Raw genomic sequence first — 20,097 nt, forward strand, 5'->3', positions numbered from 1 at the left:
ATAGGTAATTGCTGACATCTGGTAAGCATGTGATAAAAGTTGCTATTGTTCATTTAAAAAATTACTATTAAAATTGGTATGCCACTTTTTGCTATTCAACTACTTGATTAATTATTGATTAGGATAACATTGTTTAAAAACTATGCACCAAACTAGTGGACTTTTCTGCTAATACACTGATTTATACCTGTGGGATACTTAATATCCTGGGAACCACAGAGTGACTTAATCTGCCTGGTGACTGACGTTGAAATGAAGGAAGTGAGAGACAACTGAGTGAGGGTACAGAGTTTCATAATTTGGGAATAGACTAGCAAGGAGCTTATCAGGAAAGAGATTATTGAGAATCCAATACTAGAAATGATAGAGAATACTTAATATCAGGAACATAATAAACCTTTCTTAAATGACTATTGTAACATACTACTTTTTTCTTTTATGCTTAAAATTTGTATAACAGGATGACATTTTACATGCAGAGTAAACTATTTTTTTCCACACACTTGGTTACCTCTGTAAAGATGTTAGAGTTTAAGCTTGTGACACTGTTTAATTATAGTGGAGAGGTGCTGATTATAAGAGATGTAATTTCTGTAATTTCAGCTCTGCAGTATTGTTGCAGAGAGCTAAAATAGAATGTAATTTTTGTAGACTATAGGACCTGACATGGATGAACTATTTTTTATTTATTTTATTTATTTTTTAAATTTTTTTTAGCCCATGCTGACCTGAAACCTGCTCTGTAGCTTGAGTTGGCCTCAAACTCACAGTGCCCCACGCTCCCAAAGTGCCGAGATTAATGGCTTGAGTCACCACATCACACCCAACTCTTGACATGGATGAAAGTATAAATCTTTGTTTTTCAGTCAGGCCTAAAGAGTTTGTGATGTAATAGTAAACTCTTATATTTTATCTATCCATTCCCTTATTATGTTGTTATATTAAGACAGAGTCTCACTGATACCCCAGCCTGGCCTTAAATTTGGATCCTCTTGCTTCAGCTTCCAAGTGCTAGGATTACAGGTGTGATCTACCAAGCCTGGTTTAATAACTCTTTTCTGTATAATTATCCAGTGCATGTCTTTCATTCTTGCCACTGAACATCTTGAAAGTTAAGAATCTGAGAGGATATTGTTAAAGGAAGTAAATTTTTTGCACTCTGGAAAATAAAAGAATCCTTTATGAGGATATGCCCTTTTCTATAATTATACTACCCAGAAAACACCTGTTTAAAATAACTGCATAATCTTAAGAATTTTAGGCAGGACCACTTCTAGATTTTCCTATTATTGAGGATCTGACAAGAGGCTGACTCCTGAAATTCAGAAAATGCTGGGCAGGGCGCTCAGTGAAGAGGTTACTGGTGACCTCATCCATGGTCTTGGCAAGAGGCTTGCTCAGGACCTCTGACCGTCCCCTGCTGTGCTTGAAATACCTGTGAGCATGAGCAGAGAAACATGTCAGCTTTCTCCTGAATGGTGTGGAGTTTTGCAGTCCAGTGGTGGAGTCCATGGGTAAACTGTTTTAGAGATGCAGTAACTACACTTCAACAAAGAGCTTCTTCCTCTTACCTTAGCATTGGATTTAATTGTGTGGCCCGTTCAGTGAGCATACCTGCAGATGAGTGTTCCCTCTCTCTCTACACCAGTTCTTAGATTTATTAAAGAACAGTTTCACAAAAGCTCTTCAAGACTTCTTTTCGACTTATTAAATAATAGTACATAGTAGTTCATCTGGTCTGATCTGTTTTCTTACGCTATAAGAGAGGGATATTTAGTTTTTGGCAGCATAATGAAAGAGTAACCAGTGTAGTAACCAGCAAGCATGACTTTTTTTTTAAAGTTTCAGTGTTTTCTATTGTGTTCAGTGTTTTTGGCAAGCAAGCATGCATGATGCATCTTTTCAGCAGACTGTAAAAGCGATGCATCTTTTGCATGGTTTTGTAAACTGGCGGTGTCCTCACGTGTTCCCCAAGCTCTACCTTAAAAGGCAATTACATGAAACTGATGATTTCAGTATGTTTGCTCCAACCATCTCCTTACTACTTGTTTCCCAGTAGCTTGCTATTTCCCTGACCTAACGCTGTGAGCATATGGTGGAACAGCCAGGAAGGGAAATGGAAGTTTACGTGTAAAAAGAAGAAACAATACTCTCAGAGCCATCAGTTTTGGAACTCAGAACTACCGAAAGCAAAAGCTGAGGGCAGGACCTGATTAACGGTTTGCACAGGCTGTGTGTAATGATGCTTCATGTTGTATAGGTGTGTACATGTGTGAGAGAAAGACTGGTTCTGCTACTAAGTTTCAAGGAACTAGCCCATGTAATAGTGTTGGATTGGCTATCCTAATTCTCTTAGTTCTTGATTTAAATCTGGGAGCATTTGAAGGTTACATTCGACATTACTTTATAGTCCTGAAAAAAGTGTAAGATTAAGAAAAATAAAGAATCGGAGCTAAAGCCAAGTTTCCTTTGTGTAGGAGTAGTTTAGATAAAACAGTAATTAAGTTTTCTGGCTTTATTATTTTTCTTAGCATATTAACAGGTATTCAGTATTGCTACTGTGCCTGGCTTTTTCTGCCAATGCGGATATAGATATATGCCAGTACAGATTAAAATAGACTCTGGATTACTAGCAAAAGAAACTAAATAATTTTTGAGAGCATTTAATGTTTCCATAATATTTGAAAGTAACATGGATATTTAATAGGATAACTTTTCCGATAGTGAAATCCATCTTTGCGTTTTCTACTCAAATTATTTATTTTTCCATTGATGGTTCTAATTCACAGCTTTATGCAAGAACATTATATAATCTCAGCCAAGTTTGCTCTAATCTTAGTGCTTCTAACATTTTTGGCTAGATTAGTTTTTGTTTTAGAGGGCTTTTGTGTATTATCTAAGATTATGATAACCAAAAATGTCTCCAGACATGGCCAAATGCCTTTTGTGGAACAAAATGGCCTCTAGCTGAGAACCCACGCTCTGTGGGTGGGGGCAGTGTAAGTGCCAGTGTGTGTGCATGGACGTGTGCAAACATCTGCCTGTCATTGGAAGCTAGGCGGCATTGCCTGCTGTATTCAGCCTTATTATAGCAAGTACATCACAAAGTTTCAACTTGAGTTCCTTATATACCAGTGATAGCATCCTCTTAGCTAATGGCCTGTTCTTTTCTCATTTAGCATACATTAGAATCACTTGAAAATCTTGCCAAACTGTAGATTCCAATTCTGTAAGTCTGGGGTGGGCTTCACAATTTGCATTATAACAATATCACAGGTAATGTCAGGTTTTCTGGTTCTTAGACTCAGTAAGAGAAGCGAGGCTTTACTATTTACATGCCATATGTCTCTTGGAAATGGTGTTCTCAAGTTATGGAAGGGCAAGGAGAAACACTGTTTCCCCACAAAACATTGCATGTTCAACCAAAAATGCGCATTGCTGCCTGGGGCTGGTTCAGATACAGTGCCCTTATCAGACAGAGAAACTCAAGCTAAAGAACACACTCTCATTTGTGTTTGCTACTGTTGGGGATATTTTTAGTTAGTATTTCCTAGAGTAGTGATTTTCAAATATTTGTTCTTTTATCTCTTAAAATAATAATTATTATTTTAATATTTTTATTGAGAGAGAGGGAGAGAATGAGCACGCCAGGTGGCCTCTAGCCACTGCAAATGAACTCCAGGGGTATGTGCCCCCTTGTGCATCAGGCTTATGTGGGTCCTGGGGAATTGCATTGTCCTTAGGCATCACAGGCAAGTGTCTCCATATAGTCTAAAATTTTCTTAATAAATCAGAGAGCCAAATCATCCCTTGCAGGAAAGTCTGATTTCAGTTTCCACATGAGTAGTACACATCATCCTGGCAGTCACATCCGTTCTAGAAGACATGCAACACAAGAATGTGCCTGTCCAGTGGTCACCTCTGAAGCTGCTGCTCAGGATTTCTAGAGAAGCTTCTGCCTGCTAGGCATAGAGGAGCTTCCAGACCAGGAGCATGCCAGTGTGTGAGTGTGCTAAGCAAGAAGGCAGTTTCGAAGGGGTTGCTAGAAAAGGGGGACCTAAGCACTTTCCAGGCCCATCTGTTTTGGGAAGAGCATATATGTGAAATGTGGATGTGGGCATGGATTCCCTTCAGACCCTCCAGCGTCCTACCTCTTTAAAGTCTTGTGCACCCTCGGGGGTACATGGAGCTCCTAGTTTGAAGCCTACTGTCTTGGAGTACTCTTTCTTGCTCCAAGTAGTGACATTCTAAGATTACAGGAACATTCACTGAATCCTGTCCAATAAAAACAGGTTGTGGAAGCTGGTTTTATGTACACAAATGTGAGGTAATTAAATCCAAACTGGCTCAAAGCACTGTCTTATTACAGCTTTTCTTTGGAGTTTCTTTTATGGTCAAAATTGCTTTAACTTACTGTGGTTTATCACTATTATTATGTGCAATGCCAATTACTTGTTTTTTTTTTTCCCCCTCAAAAATACCAGATCTGTCATCTTGAGAGTTTTTTTGGTACCAACCATAATATTGGCTCTTCAATGCAAATTACACATTCAGTGGGTCTTTTCAGTTTTTATTTACACACACATATGTCAGCACACATGTGCCTATATTTTATCTACCAGTGTGAGACACTGAGTGTTAGTAATACACAGCATATCCTATACATACGAAACAGATGTGGTGTCTAAATGCTGCAATGCCAGTCATACCCCATAAGAATTTATGTTACAGTTCCCACTACTTTTAATTTTGTCTTATTTATGTACATTATCATCAACCCTACTGAAATATAAACTTGAGAACATAACAAGTAGCTGGTGATTGACTGGTCTTCTACAGCGGTTACCAAGAAGCTCTGGGAAGGAACCCAGTGAAGAGATTTTTTTTTTTTAATGAACAAATAATACACCCTTCTACAGAAAATACTGTAGCATTGTCTTACGCAGTTTTATTCACTTTTACTTTTAAATTGATTTTATTTGCATGTGTTTGTGAATGTGTGTATGGGCACTCTATGGCCTGCTGACAAACACCCATGTGACTCTAAGTGGGTGGTTAGAGAATTGAACCTGGGCTGACAGGCTTTGCAAGCAGGTGTCTTAATGAGTAAGTCATCTCCCCAGCCCTTTCTGTTTATTTTAAAAAATATTTTTATGTATTTGTGTGTATTGGTATGTGTGGGTGGGTGTGTCTTGACTATAAAGGAATGCCCAACATAGGTGCCCTATTTTGCATCTGGCTTTATGCAGGGCCTGGGGAATTGAACCCAGGTCAGCAGACTTTGTAAACAAGTGCCTTTACTCAATGAGCAATCACCCCCAACCCCTAACCCCCATTCCTTTTTTCTGTTTTTGGTTTTTCAAAGTAGGGTCTCACTGTAGCCCAGGCTGATATGGAATTCACTATATAGTCTCAGGGTAGCCTCAAACTCACAGTGATCCACCCTCTGCCGCCTGAGTGCTGGAGTCAAAGGCATGCACCACCATGCCCAACCCCCCCATTTATTTAAAAAATTTATAGCATTTAACATGTGAATGGATTTAGTCATTTAAGATATGATGGGGTATAAGTGGATTTTCTCCTGTGTGTCTTCAATGTACATTACTGTCTCTTATGATTATGGAGCCTCTAGAAAGAATGAGGACTGCTGGGCCCATTCCTTCATTCTCTGATGTCTGCATCGTAGATCTATGTACTACTAGTTTAAGGAAAATGGGAATATGGGCATGCACTAGCTCATGATTCTTCTTGGATTATTTCAGCTACCCAAAGAAGTAGTGCTTATTATTTTTCCTTATACTCAAAACTTCTGCTGACCCATAACTATATTTCTACCTTTGTGATTATTTTCCACTTTTTAGAGAGCTAGCCTACATAGATAAAAAGCAATAGAAATAATTTCATATGCCATCATATTTCTATTAGCAATATAAATCATCTTTGGAGTCAGTTAAGTTTCTCGTTTTTCATTTTAAAGAGACAAATCTTCCACTGTTTTCATAATGTGAATTTTGAATTTAACATTTTGCATGTTAAAAATCTGGGGAGATCTAATATGCAAAACAAGAGACCTTTATATACCAGAGTTATAATGAGGTGAATGGGAAGGAGGATTTTGTTCCCAGAGTTTGTAGACTATTAAAAAAGAATGAAGATAGTTCCAACACAGGGTAAGAAACACTGCTGAGTAGTCGTTCTTAGTCTTTTAGATCTGATAAACTCTTCATGCTTATTGTGGACCCTAGAGACCTTTTGATTGTGTGGGCTTTATTCCTCAGTATTTGCCTTATTAGAAATTTAAACTAGGAGCCAGACCTGTGATGGGGCAGGCCTATAATTATAGCACTTGGGAGGTGGAGGGAGGAAGAGATCAAGAGTTCAGGGTCATACCCGCTACTATATAGTGAGTTCCAGGGAAGCCTGTCTCTGAAAATGGGGTGAGGAGAGGAAGGAGGAGACTTAATCTAGAATTTCAAAGTTAGTTTTCATCAGTTAAAAAATTAAGCCGGGTGTGGTGGCACACACCTTTTAATCCCAGCATTCAGGAGGCAGGGGTAGAAGGATGGCTATGAGTTCAAAGTCAGCCTGGGATAGAGGGAGGCCCTATCTTGAAAAACCAGAAAAAAAAACAAACCCACAACTTCTATATTTTTAATGAAAAATAAGTTTGAAATACAAGAAATCAGTAAAAAGAGTTGCATTGTTGTACATTTCTGCAGGCTCCTATCTGGCTTAGTTTAGGGCAGCTGGATCTCACATGTGTTTCATATATTCCATGAGCCGTCGTAACCATGACGTCATCGTAGGTCATGTAGCATCTGGAAAACCACTTGTGTATTTTTGAGAGAATGAAAGGGAAAAAGATGTATGATCATGAAGATTTCACTTTGCAGATCTCCTAAAGAGAGCTGTTCTTTGAAAATCTTTGCTAGAGGATGAACAGAAGAAATGCCCCGGCAAATGCAAAGCCCTCTCCAGGTGCTTCTGCTGTTTCAGGCTGTCACTGGTCAGCCTCTGCTTCTTCCTGATGGCGTCCCCAGCCTCGCCTGGTCACTGCTTTGATGTTTCACCAATACTCCATCTGCTTGCTGCTCATTGTTAGTAGATTTTCTGTTTCCAGATTTCCTGTTTCCTAGTCATTAGAACTGTCTCCACATTTTTATCATGTTTTGTTTGAAATAAAGTCATGAAAATCACCAAGTTGGCAGTTAGGTGGTTGGTTTGGTTTTTTTTCTTTTCTTTTTTCGAGGTAGGGTCTTACTCTGGCCCAGGCTGACCTGGAATTCACTATGTAGTCTCAGGATGGCCTCAAACTCACAGTGATCCTCCTACCTCTGCCTCCCAAGTGCTGGGATTAAAGGTGTGCCCACCATGCCTGGCTCTGCTTTTTTTTTTTTTCTTCTTCTTCTTTTTTTCTTAAGTCAGAGTCTTGCTGGTTTAGTCCTAGCTGGTTATTACCCCAGATTCATCATCCTGCCTTGGCCCAAGTGCTAGGGTTGCAGGTGTATGCCACCTCATAGCTCAATTTGCCTAGTTTTTAAAATAATCTTGTTATTGTGTGTGTATGGTGGTGCATGCCATGGTGCACACTTGGAAGTTTTTCTTTTCTCCACTTTGCTTGAAGCAGGGTCTGTCTTTGTTGCAGGAGTGGCCTGTGAGCTGTGGGGTTCTCCTGACCCCACCTCCCGTTGTAGGCACTTACTGGGATTACAGACATGCATACCTTTTTGCATTGGGCTTTACTTATGTATGCTGGGAAGCCAAACTGGGGACAGTAGGCTTGCAAGCAAGCCCTTGACCACTGAAGCCTCTCGCTGGCCCATGTTGCCTGTTTTCTTTTTCATTTCTTTTTAAATAAGTTCATCCATAGTGCAGTTTAGATGACATTTATTCATCTCAGGTCTTTTTTTTTTTTTCTAGAACTCTTTTTTTAAAATTATTTATTCATCTGTGAGAGAGAGAGAGACAGAGAGAGAGAATGGGAATGGACATGCCAGGACCTCCAGCCATTGCAGAGGAACTCCAGATGCATGTACCTCCTTGTGTATCTGGCTTTACTTGGGTACTGGGGAATTGAACCTGGGTCCTTAGGCTTTGCAGGCAAGTGCATTAGCTTCTGAGCCATCTCTCCAGGCCTCATTTCAGACCATTGAAGTACAGTAAACCCCTAATATGTGCAAAGCACTGGACTTACTGTTTGCCAGCTTACCTTTTTCTTTCAAAACCTGTTTTGGTACCTCCAGAGACTAGTCTGGTTATAACTTATAGCTTCTCGTCCATAACCAAATAGTATGATAATAACAAAACATGTCTGGTCTTTTCTTAAGCTATTTGAACTAATGTAACTTATCTTAAACCTCAGTGTTTCACTTAGGACTTACATTCTCATTATCCTAGAACTAGTTTAGTGCACTTCTTCTTCCTCCTGAATTGACATGTAGATTAGTAAGCAGAAGACCACACACATCATGCTATTTTGTTCATGTTTACGTCTGCTTCATGGCTAGATTCTGATAGTCTGGTTATATCCCACTTTATCTTTGAACAGTTCTTGTTTAATTTGTTAGTAATTGTTGAATTGTACTGATAGCTGTTACATTCATGGTTTAAGAATCTAGCCATCTGAAGGCTGATTATACATGGAATTTATTGAAAGCTTCCTTAATTTGAGATGGTATTTAGTAATCAGGCCTATAATTTATGCTTCCTTGCTGTGTTCCTCGGTTTGCCCAATAGGACCTTGTACTGTTGAGACTAATTTTTAGGAGCACTCGTAAAAATAGTTATGACCTGTCTCCTTCAGTCTGTGTATGCCACTTCCTCTTGTTTATCTCACAGGCCAGAGGCTTGTTGTGCTTCCCCCTTCTTTTAATTACAGCTGCAGCATACCATAGCTATAATGCAATGCTCAGTTCATTTGACTTGGTCAGCAAGATGTAGAAGAACAGTACAACTTTGTTGGCATATGCTAGCCAAGTATGAGTGTACATCTGTGTCTGCTTTATGTCCTTGTTGCCGAAGATCCTGTCATCATTGTTGAGATCATGTAAAGGCACCATAAATGGGTCCAGATTCAGCAAGTTGAGTTCCTTTTTTTCCCCCATTGGGAAATAAGCATTAGGGTATGACGTAAGTGCTGGAGGAGGTTTCCGCTTGGTGTCAGAGGTATATATGATAAAAATGGGACTCATCATTTGAACAATCTTACTTAGTTTTCCAGTGGTTAGGGAAGGTGAAATAATATGTTATAAAAGGAGCTGAGGAACTTTTAGCAGATAAGCAAGATGCTCAGAAGACTGTGAAACAGGGACTAGTATGGAACAAATCTCACTTTCTTAAGAGTTGAGAAGGACTAGGGAGTTGGCTACCAGTTGAAGGTGCTTGCTTGGAAAGCCTGCCGGCCTGGGTACAGTTCCCCAGTACCCACATAAAGCCAGATGCATAAAGTGGTACATAAATCTGGAGTTCATGTGCAATGGAAAGAGGTCCAAAAGAGATAAAGCATTCCCCAACAAAGAAAAACTGCTGAAAGAGGTTAGGTTACAGAACCAAGAAAGGGCCAAGAGCACGGAGCGTGGGGCAAGGTAAGGCAGCTAGAAGGAGAATCATTCACCTTGAAACCAAAGGAGATGCTTGTGGAATGTGGGTGAGGAAAGACACCTCCACATGATGTCATAAGGTGGATACTTGAAAAGGGGCCTGGATAGGACCTAGGAGAGGCCATGGGTGGGAATAGGGAACAAGAATACCTTACTGAGTGTCAGCATGTATTATTCTGTATTGGGATAGTTACTTAAAGCCTCAATCCCATGCTGTCCACATCTTTGCTATGTTGTCAGGGAGCTTTCTAGTCTGAACCTGAAGTGATGGGTGCTTACTTAATACCACTGATGTGGGCTTGGGTGTAGCTTGGTAGTAGAACATTTGCCTAGCCAGCATTCAAAAGGCACTGGGTTCATTTCCTAGCACTGCTAAAAACATATGTAAATGAAATAAAAGATTTTTAAATGTCAGTAATCTTGTATTCTGACCGTCCCTCATTTCATTTTTTTTTCATACTAACAAGTATCCAAATCTTTTGTCATTAACTCAAATAATTTTTTTTTTTGCCAACTATGAAGGAACTAAAAAAAAAAAGACAATTACTGATTACTATGTATGCATTATTGTACCATGTAGAAAGTCCACATTTTTTTTTCTTATTTTGGTTTTTTGAGGTAGGGTCTCGCTCTAGTCCAGGCTCACCTGGAATTCACTTATGTAGTCCAGGCTGGCTTTGAACTCACGGCAACCCTCCTACCTCTGCCTCCCAAGAGCTGGGATTAAAGGCGTGCACCATCACACGGCATCTTCTTCTTTTATGAAGGAAGAATTCCTCTTCCCCTCACCCCGCTCTGAGACTTGGGTTAATAATGGAAAAGATTCCTCAGATAACCATTATTTTTCTTTTGTAGATTTTACATTCAATTAGCACCATGACCAAAAAAAAAGCCCATTTTTCAACAGGTTGAGAATTTAGGTCCTTTCAGATTAAGTTATGTAGGTAGATGTTTTCCTAATCCTTCAAGGTCTGGTTGGGCCTGGGACCCCTGTTGTCTGGGCTGCCGTTTCTTTAGAAAGATGCATTCAAAAAGCCACTCGGCACATGATGCCTTGGATTATTACAAAGTATCTGTATACCTGATAGTGCCTCCTGCCCACAGTAAGCAGCCACCTTTAAACATCCGGTAAAAATGGAACTTGGGTTCCTAACACTTTATTTTCCTCATCCCTTCCTCCTCCATCTGAGGTTTATTTTGTTCTCCTTGTGATCTGTGCTGTTCTGTTCCTTACACATTTGCTTTCTTCTGCTGATGTTCCCCTTCCTCACTTGGCTTTTCTGCCTGTTCACCACTGTCGGAGCAGTAGATGGCGGGGAATACTGCCGATGGCTGGCTGGCCAAGGCCTGGAAGAATGACTTAGACCGGCGCCAGGGACCCTGATCCAATCTGAAGCATGACGGGAATGAGGCAGGCAGGGTAGTACAGCCTGAGAAATTCAGACCCTAGAGTTTGATTTTCAGAATTGAATCCTGGCTTCCTCGTGTCTCTCTAATATACCTTGAGCAAGCAGGTATTTGAGGATTGAGTAAATACAGTCTCCTTGATCCATGTCCATTATTAGATGTCGAATGGGTGGTATTGAGTGGATTTTAAATGTTCTTACCACAAAACAATAAATATGTGAGGTAATGGCTTTGCTGATCTTGATTTTGCCATTCCACAGAGAAGTCAAATTACCATGCTGTATACTATAAACAGATTTTCTTTTTCTTTTTTTATTTTAAAAAGGAGATTTATTGGATCAGCTAAACAGATTTTCTTAATTGTGAAACTAAAAATAATTTTAAAGTAAATAAAAATACGTTTTTAGTAGGATGGTGAGGCAGCGTAGTGGGCTGCCCTCAAGTATGGGCCAGCTGGAGAGAGGTGTGGTCATAATCTCACTAGCATAAAAGGATTGTCCGTGGTCTGTTCCTGTGAGCTGTCTGTGGGCGGTTCTGTGTCTGCTGTGAGCCATGCTGGTCGCCATGTTCAGTCTCAGCCGTACTCTACTGACATTTGGGTTCATTTAGCCTGCTGTGTGGATCTTCTGTGATATGCTGAACAGTGTGCATGTACGTGGTCTCTACCCACTAAATGCTATAAGTAGCTCATTCAGTAGAGTAACAAAAAAAAAAATGTAGTGGGAAAGAAAGCAGTAATGTTAAGAATCACTATCTAGAGTAAATTAATTTGGGGAAAAAACTTGTAAGATCTTGCATTAGTTTACACTGGCATTCATGACTTCATTATCTGCTGCTCAAGTGTATTTGAGATCAGCCATTATTTTTCATTTCTTTTTTGTTCACAGATCCACTGCACAGCTCTTCTCTCTTCCTGGAAGAAAGTGATACTATGAATGTGAATTTCCAGTGAAATGTCAGCATATCAAAATGGATGCTAGTAGCAGACCTGTTTGACGCTCACCTTACACTTGCTCTTCCTTCCTTGAATGTGAACAAGCCGCTTCTCAGACTTTGTGTCTGTTTGGGGACTTAACAGGCAGGGCAGGCTGAGTGATCTGGGACAGACCCGAAGGGAATAGTCTTTTTTTTTTTTTTTTTTTTTTCTGTACAAAAAAAGTTGAGAAGGCTGCTGGGGATATTTTATTTTGTAACCTGATTGTTGGAGAATATAAGTTGCTACGTGGTCTGGCTTTCTGCTAAGCAAGGAAACCTAACACATTGAGAATTATTATTTCAAAAATAGGTCCTTTAGGGATTTTATATAGTTTGGGAGATTTTTTATAGGGTCTCTTTCAGACTGGCCTCAGTCTACCAAATGTGTGCCCTAGCATGAGTGACTCATATTGTTCTATAGTTAACTTTGTAGTTGATTTTGTCTACTTTTAATTCCTTAAGTAATGTGGATTTCAGTCTTGGATTATAGATTAGTATTTATAAATATATGTATTTATAAATCTGTATATTAAAAGATGTACTATAAAGCTATCCTCCCATCCTGTATTACACCAATTATAGCTACTGTGACTTTTACTGTTTATGGTGTGTGATGTAGCAGTGTTTATGCATGTTTCTGTGTGTAAATGTAGATGTGTATGTGCCAGCATGTATGAAGGTCAAAGGACAACTCAGGTGTTAGTCCTTGCCTTCTCCTTGTTGTGAGACAGTGTTTATTTAGCACTGTGAAGGCCAGGCATGCTGGGTCACGGACACTTGTCCAGCTCTGAGTGTTGGAAGTCTGAACTCAAGGGCTCAGACCTTTATGTCGGTGCCTTGTCCATTGAGCCATCTCCCCAACCAGGACTCATCTCTTACATGTACTTCCAGAGGTGTTTTTTTCTGCTTTCCTTTCTTTCCTTTTCTTTTTCCTTTTCTCTCTTGTTAAGTTTATTTATTTATTAGAAACAGAGGGAGAAAAAGAATGGGCACACCAGGATCTGTAGCTACTGCAAACAAATTCCAGACGCATGCACCATCATGTGCATCTGGCTTATGTATGACTTGGAGAATAGAACCTGGGTCCTCAGGCTGTGCAGGAGAGTGCCTTAACCGCTAAAGCATCTCTCCAGCCCATCTTTTCTCTCTTGGTAAGCGAGAGGATAATTTTATTAGTGTCTGAGAGAACAACAACAGGACAGGCAGGCTGTAAACCTCAGAAACTTCTGAGAGGAGGGAGATGGATTGTAGGAGGAGAAGTAGTTCTGCCTTGTGAATCAGGGTCCAAAAAGCAGCAAGGGGCGCTGAGGAACTGCATGGGGCGTGGGGGGAGTCGTCAGAGTGCAAGTGAGAGAGTCCAGAGTGCCAGGGCAAGTGTGCTCAGGATTTTGGCTAATATCCAAAGAAGAAAACCCCTAGAGTCTACGAGTAAACACACAATAAAGTTCTTGTTCTCTCCTGTTTGGAGGGTGGGGTTTCGAGTCAGGTCTCACACTAGCCCAGGGTTTCACTCTGTAGGCCTAGTCTAGCCCCCAGCTCAAGAGTGTCTTCCTTTTTCAGCCTCTTGAATGCTGAGATTGAAGCTGTGAGACACTACACTAGGCTTTCTTATTCTCCTTTATGCAATAAATAAATAAATAAATAAATAAAGCTGCTATGACTGCATCCTTTTTCAGTTAAATTTTTCTTGGAACGCTTCCTATTAGATTAGTGTTCTGTTTTTTTTTTTTTTTTTCCCCGAGGTAGGGTCTCACTCTAGCCCAGGCTGACCTGGAATTCACTACGGAGTCTCAGGGTGGCCTTGAACTCATGGCAATCCTCCTACCTTTGCCTCCCAAGTGCTGGGATGAAAGGCCTGTGCCACCACGCCTGGCTCAGATTAGTGTTCTTAAGCAGGAGCAGAAAAGGGGAATATAAATTAATTTGATTATTCAATAAATATTTCTTGATTAAAAATAAACATCTGTAAGACTTTTAAATACTAGCAAAAGCAATAAGAATTGCTTAATTTTGGTCTTTTGAAAAGTTTTTTAAAATATTTTTTATTTTTATTTATTTACTTGAGAGAGGGAAAGAGGCAGAATGAGAGAAAGAAAGAGAGAGAGAGAGAGAATGGGCGTGCCAGGGCCTCTAGCCACTGCAAACGAACTCCAGATGCGTGTGCCACCTTGTGCATCTGGCTTACATGGGTCCTAGGGAATTGAACCAAGGTCCTTTGGCTTCGCAGACAAGCACCTTAACTGCTAAGCCATCTCTCCAGCCTCATGGTCTTGAAAATTTTATCAAGACAAATTCTTATATTAAAATTATTAGGGGGTGGAGAGACGGCTTAGTGGTTAAGTGCTTGCCTGTGAAGCCTAAGGACTCCGGTTCGAGGCTCAATTCCCCAGGACCCATGTTAGCCAGATGCACAAGTGGGCGCACATATCTGGAGTTGTTTGCAGTGGTTGGAAGCCCTGGCACGCCCATTCTATCTATCTCCCTCTTTGTCTCTCTCTCTCTCTCTCTGTCACTGTCAAATAAATAAATTAAAAATGAACCAAAAAATATTTTAAAAAGTTATTAGTAAGCATGGTGGCACCTGCCTTTAATCCCAGCACTTGGGAGGCAGAGATGAATTCAAGGCCAGCGTGGGGCTACAGAGTAAGTTACTGGTCAGCCTGGGGAAAAGTAAGACCCTTGCCTGGAAAAAAAATTATTCGACATTGTATTTCTTTTTTGTTTTGTTTTGTTTTGAGGTAGGGTTTTGCTCTAGCCCAGGCTGACATAGAATTCACTCAGGGTGGCCTCGAACTCACACTGATCCACCTACCTCTGCCTCCCGGGTGCTGGGATTAAAGTGACCACTCCTGGCTTTGTATGTATTTCTTTACAATTACTTTCTCTATTGAGAAACAAGCCTAGGTGAATTGAATACTCTGCAAAGTCAGTATTGACACACTTCCAACCAGATTCCCTTCCCAGTGAGGGATGTGGATTATAGAAAGAAGGATGCGAACAAACTGATGATCTTTTCCACGCCACCTGTTCTCACTTAATCCATCTATCAATATGCACTAAGGAATAGTAAGCCTATTTTATGGGTGGGGAGGGAATAAAAACCTAAGATTTAGAGAGATTACTAATTTGTCAAGCTGCACAAATAACCAGACTAGATTTTAAAAGACACTGGCTGCAAAACCCAGAGAGGACGTTGACCATAGTTTCCTATTTCTCCCATCCTGTCTCCTCTTAGCTCATACAGGAGCAGCCAGCACACACAACAGGACCTGTGTGCTCTGGTGCTAGGTGTCTCCCAGCAGCCACTGGACTCTCCTTTGCTTTATTTAGTCTTTCTACCATACTATATGTTACTTCCTCATTTTATTACTCCCCCTCCTTCCTCCCTCCCTCCCTTCCTTCCTTTCTTTTCTTTCTTTCTCTTTATTTTTTTTTCCTGAGGTAGGGTCTTGCTCTAGCCCAGGAGGTAGTCTCAGGCTGGCCTGGAACTCACTGTGAACCTCCTGTCTCTGCCACCACACCCGGCTTTGATTGCTCCCTTTTGAATGTAAACTTTATGCAACTAGGGTTACCTGTTTGCATAATTTTATTCAGCAATTGGCCAATCATCAGTGTCCCTTAGAGTCATTGTTTTTCCAGATTCAAAACAGTGCCTTTGTGCTACTTAGTTGGTGTTCAATAATTATTTGCTAAATATTTAAACAAACCTGTTTTACTTTTATATCAGGTTCAGTATTGGGGAGCAAAGATATAATAATAAAGGTAGATATACATGTAGTCCTTCTCCTTAGTAGTGTAAGAATCACAGAACTGGTTGAGCAAGTATTACGTACCTAGAAACAGTCGTAAGAGGTAATATCATTGTCTTAATTTTACACAGAACTCAGTCTCAGAGAAGTGAAATAATTTGTCAAGATGTCCAACTAGGAACTGGCAGAGCTAGAAGACCAGTACAGTTGTTATTCTAAAAATCCTTTTTTTTTTTTTCTTTTTGGTTTTTCGAGGTAGGGTCTCGCTCTAGCCCAGGCTGACCTGGAATTCACTCTGTAGTCTCAGGGTGGCCTCAAACTCACGGTGATCCTCCTACCTCTGCCTCCCGAGCGCTGGGATTAAAGGAATGTGCCACCACACCCGGCCAACTAAAATCCTTTTCCTTATGAATACATTTATCTACACCCTTGTATCTCATGTATTGTCCTCACCAGTATATTTATTTACTGTTTAGCTACTGGCCAATGACTCAGAAAGTTACCACTATTAGCAATCCATTTTCTGTAGGTTCATGGCTAATTTCAGTCTTGATCATAAGACATTAGCAAATATTCCCTTAATCATTGTAATAATATAGCTAGTTTAGTCATTTGGCATACATTTATAATTATTTTTGGATGGTTTAAAAAATTGTGACTTTGCCAATAATAGCATCTCACATTCCCCAGAGGAGGTGAGTTTGTCATAAATACCATTTCTGTAGAACATTTCAAGGAACTTAAAGTTCTCGGAAAATATTTCTAATAGGCACCCTTTTTCAGACACTCGAAGGGCATAGTAACTATATGCCCTTAGAAATGCTTTTGTATATATTTTTATCTTGCTCAGAATAGTTATGTCTTTTACTAAAAATCCATTTTTATTTAGATGTTTTTTGTAACTTAGAGTAAGGAAGCAGAAATGGATTCTTTTGAAAGCATTCTGATGTAGATGTTTTCGTTGTTTGTTCATTCATTGTTTCTTTTTTTTTTTGTGGATACCATTATTTCCTTCCCTCCTCCTCTCCTTGTCTTCTTAGACTTTGACTTTCTTAGATGATTTAATGTTCCATTCATCAGATTTTATATAAAAAACGACAAAGCAGAGACCAGCCATTTGTCAGAGTGGGTGAGTTCACTTTTGGGCTTTCTACACTAAGGCAGTGGCTAACATGGCAGGCTTGGAAACCAGATGTTTCCCAACTTGTTAGTGAGAAATTCAAACTTCTGAAATTTTGAAACCACAACAATGGCCTATGTTTTACTGTGGAGTACTGAAGTCACACTGTTACCATAGAAACTATAGATAAAAATGTCAGGAGTGTAAAATGTGAAACATTGTAATTCTTAGAGAAGACCTGGGGTTTTCTTTTGACCTTCATTTTAGCTGTAGTTAGTAAATAAGGGGGAAAAGGACATTTAACACATTTAGTAGTATTTAGAGAGTTGAGTAGTTGGAAGATCAAGGTTGCTATGTAGCCTGTTTCCCTGCTTAGCAAACTGGCCATGAACCACGGTGAGCATCCTCCAACCCTTACCTGTTTTTTCTTAGATCCTGGGGACAACTGGTTTATGACTTTTGGAGAGCTGGAGTTTGGGGTGGGAGTATCTGCAAAGTCTTAGTACAGACAGGCAGAAAGTTCTTTCCTAGAATATTTTGGAACATAAGTGACTGTTTTCTTATGATCTGTATTTTGTATGTCCTTTTGCATTGTAAAAATTAAAAATAATAAAATCATCCGAGCCCTCTTTAATTTTCCCTTAACCAACAGTCCAGAGTATTGGGTTACATCTTCCTTTTCTGTCACTTCTGAACTTTAAAAAGACCAAGTATATAAAAACAGTTGCATCACACATCTTCTCCAAGCTGGGTTATTGTAAGATTAATGTGTTCTACCAAACAGTAAGCTTGTGCATTGAGGGCAGTTCCATCAAGATACTGTCCAGCGACAGGCCTGTCAACTCTAACAGTGACTTCATGCCTCGCTCTTTTTGGCCCTAACTCTGCCTAATTTTGTCCTTGAGCAAGAGTTTCATCCATTTTTTATGCTTATCTCTATAAAAAAAAAGGGTTTTTTTTTGGGAGGGGGCTAACTTAAAGGATCGACTACAGAGTACTTCATGAATGTGTATTTGAGTGCCTCTCCATTCATATTTGCCCTGTTTTTATGATTGGAATTTTAAAAGAGAGCAAATTATTTCAGATTTTCAGTAGTTGTTGCAAGTGTTTTTGAGAAGACCATTGACTTCACTGTCCTATATGACAGCTAAAACTAAGAAAAAAGGAAAAGACAAAATCAGCTCTCAGTTGAAAAGCCATATTATATCTGATAAGGCAGGCAATATTGGACTGAACTCTTCTGCTGAGTTACTGTTTGATCTTGCTCTCAGCACAGCATGAGGAAAGCAGTCTAACATCATGAGTGAAATTTGGAAAGCCTTTGAAAGTCCTCAAATCCCAACTTCACAAAATGAAAGTCTCCAGCAAACTTTTTTTGGGGGGAAAGGGAGGAGAAAGGAACGGTCTCTAACCCTGGTTGGCCTTAAACTCACATGGATGACCTTGAACTTCTGATCATTACACCTCTACCTCCCAAAGGCTGTGGTTGCTGGCTCATACCACCATACCTGATACGTAGTGCTGGGGAGTCACACCCAGCCCTTCCTGCACACTGGGTAAGTACGCACCCATCAGAGCTACATCCCTGCTCTAGGTTATCCTTCCGTAATAGCCTTGTAGAGTGTAAATTTGCCATCCTCTTGAGTGCTTAATTGAATCACCCCATTGACATTTAAGTTCCTGTACTTATATGAATATTCTTTGAATTATTTGTCCAGTCCTTGCTTATTCCCTTTTACTGAGTCCCCACAGCCCTTACAGTTTATGACATAAATATTCTATCTTGGTTTGTACTACTTTCTAGTGCTTTGTGGTTTATTAGTTTTGCTCTCAAACCAGTTGTGAGTTCCCTAAAGGATTGATACTTCTGTCTTCCCTACTTGGGTTTGAACTCTATCCATGAGAGGAACTATTTTCTTGGGTTATAACTTCTCCACATGAATGATGCCTAAAGTTCTCGAGCAGAAGTAGTAGATCTATTTTTCTCTTGTTCTTGGCATTTCTAGTATGTGAAGTGAAGAATTCATTAGATGAAATACAGAGAGGGGAAACTGGCCAGAGAACCTCAACTTTGCCTGTAAATCATTGCATCTATATTCAGTCTGAGTTTACTGAGACTGTAAGAAAACTCTTATAGTATAATTTGGGAGGAGATGAGTAAACTACAGATCAGTTGGCAAAGCTGTCACCTCTAGTTGGTAGGCCCCATAATGTCAGTTATATGAAAGTCGCAAGGATAATAAGCAACTTCAAACATACACTTCTTTTTTCTAATATTTTTATATTTTTTTAGTTATTTACTGAGACAAAGGAAGAAGCACAGAGAGAGAAAAAATGGGTGCGCCAGGGTCCCCAATCACTGCAATGAACTCCAGCCCCATGTACCACCTTGTGCATCTAGCTTATGTGGGTCCTTGGAAATCGAACCTGCGTCCTTTGGCTTTGCAGGCAAGTGCCTTAACCTCTAAGCCACCTCTCCAGCCCAAACACGCATTTCTGTTCCTATGTGTGCTTGTGTTGATGATAAATGAATTGATACTTTTTTTTAATATATTTTTTTTGATTTTTTATTTATTTATTTGAGAGCGACAGACACAGAGAGAAAGACAGATAGAGGGAGAGAGAGAGAATGGGCGCGCCAGGGCTTCCAGCCTCTGCAAACGAACTCCAGACGCGTGCACCCCCTTGTGCATCTGGCTAACGTGGGACCTGGGGAACTGAGCCTTGAACCGGGTTCCTTAGGCTTCACAGGAAAGCGCTTAACCGCTAAGCCATCTCTCCAGCCCTAATTGATACTTTTAAAACCTAGATATATCTCCCCTTTAGCAGCAGGGGATTCGTTTCCAAAAACTCCAGAGTGATTCACCTCTTTGCTGTTCCCAATTAACAGACTAACAAGCTAAGGTTAGGTGACTGCACAGCATCACTGCATTCCTCTGTGGTCAGCAAGAAACCAGGAACTTTCTCATGTTGTCCCTAGCTCCTGGGCGTGGCAGCTCCTTTCTTCAGACTTCACAAAAGCAGACACTTAAATTTTGTCAGACTAAACGTGATGAATGTGTACATTCCTCTTTTCATCTCTGTGAAGAAATTTGTCTTTTGTTTTGATTCACATGGGAAAAAAAAATTCTAAAGGAGAGGGAAAATAATACATAGTTCACCTTTAAACTTTTGTTCCAGGACTAGTGGATCTTAAGACACAATAAATCTGGCCGTTTTGCTCCTGTCAGAGCTGCTATCTTGGAGG

General features: G+C 40.0%; 1 protein-coding gene across 1 annotated transcript in view; it reads left to right on the forward strand.

The window, feature by feature from the left end:
• Positions 1-20,097, forward strand: part of Cmss1 (cms1 ribosomal small subunit homolog) — a 361,859-nt gene that overhangs the window by 31,943 nt on the left and 309,819 nt on the right. The window lies entirely within an intron of this gene.

This window comes from Jaculus jaculus, chromosome 4, assembly GCF_020740685.1.
Source record: "Jaculus jaculus isolate mJacJac1 chromosome 4, mJacJac1.mat.Y.cur, whole genome shotgun sequence".
In the NCBI taxonomy this organism is placed as follows: domain Eukaryota; kingdom Metazoa; phylum Chordata; class Mammalia; order Rodentia; family Dipodidae; genus Jaculus; species Jaculus jaculus.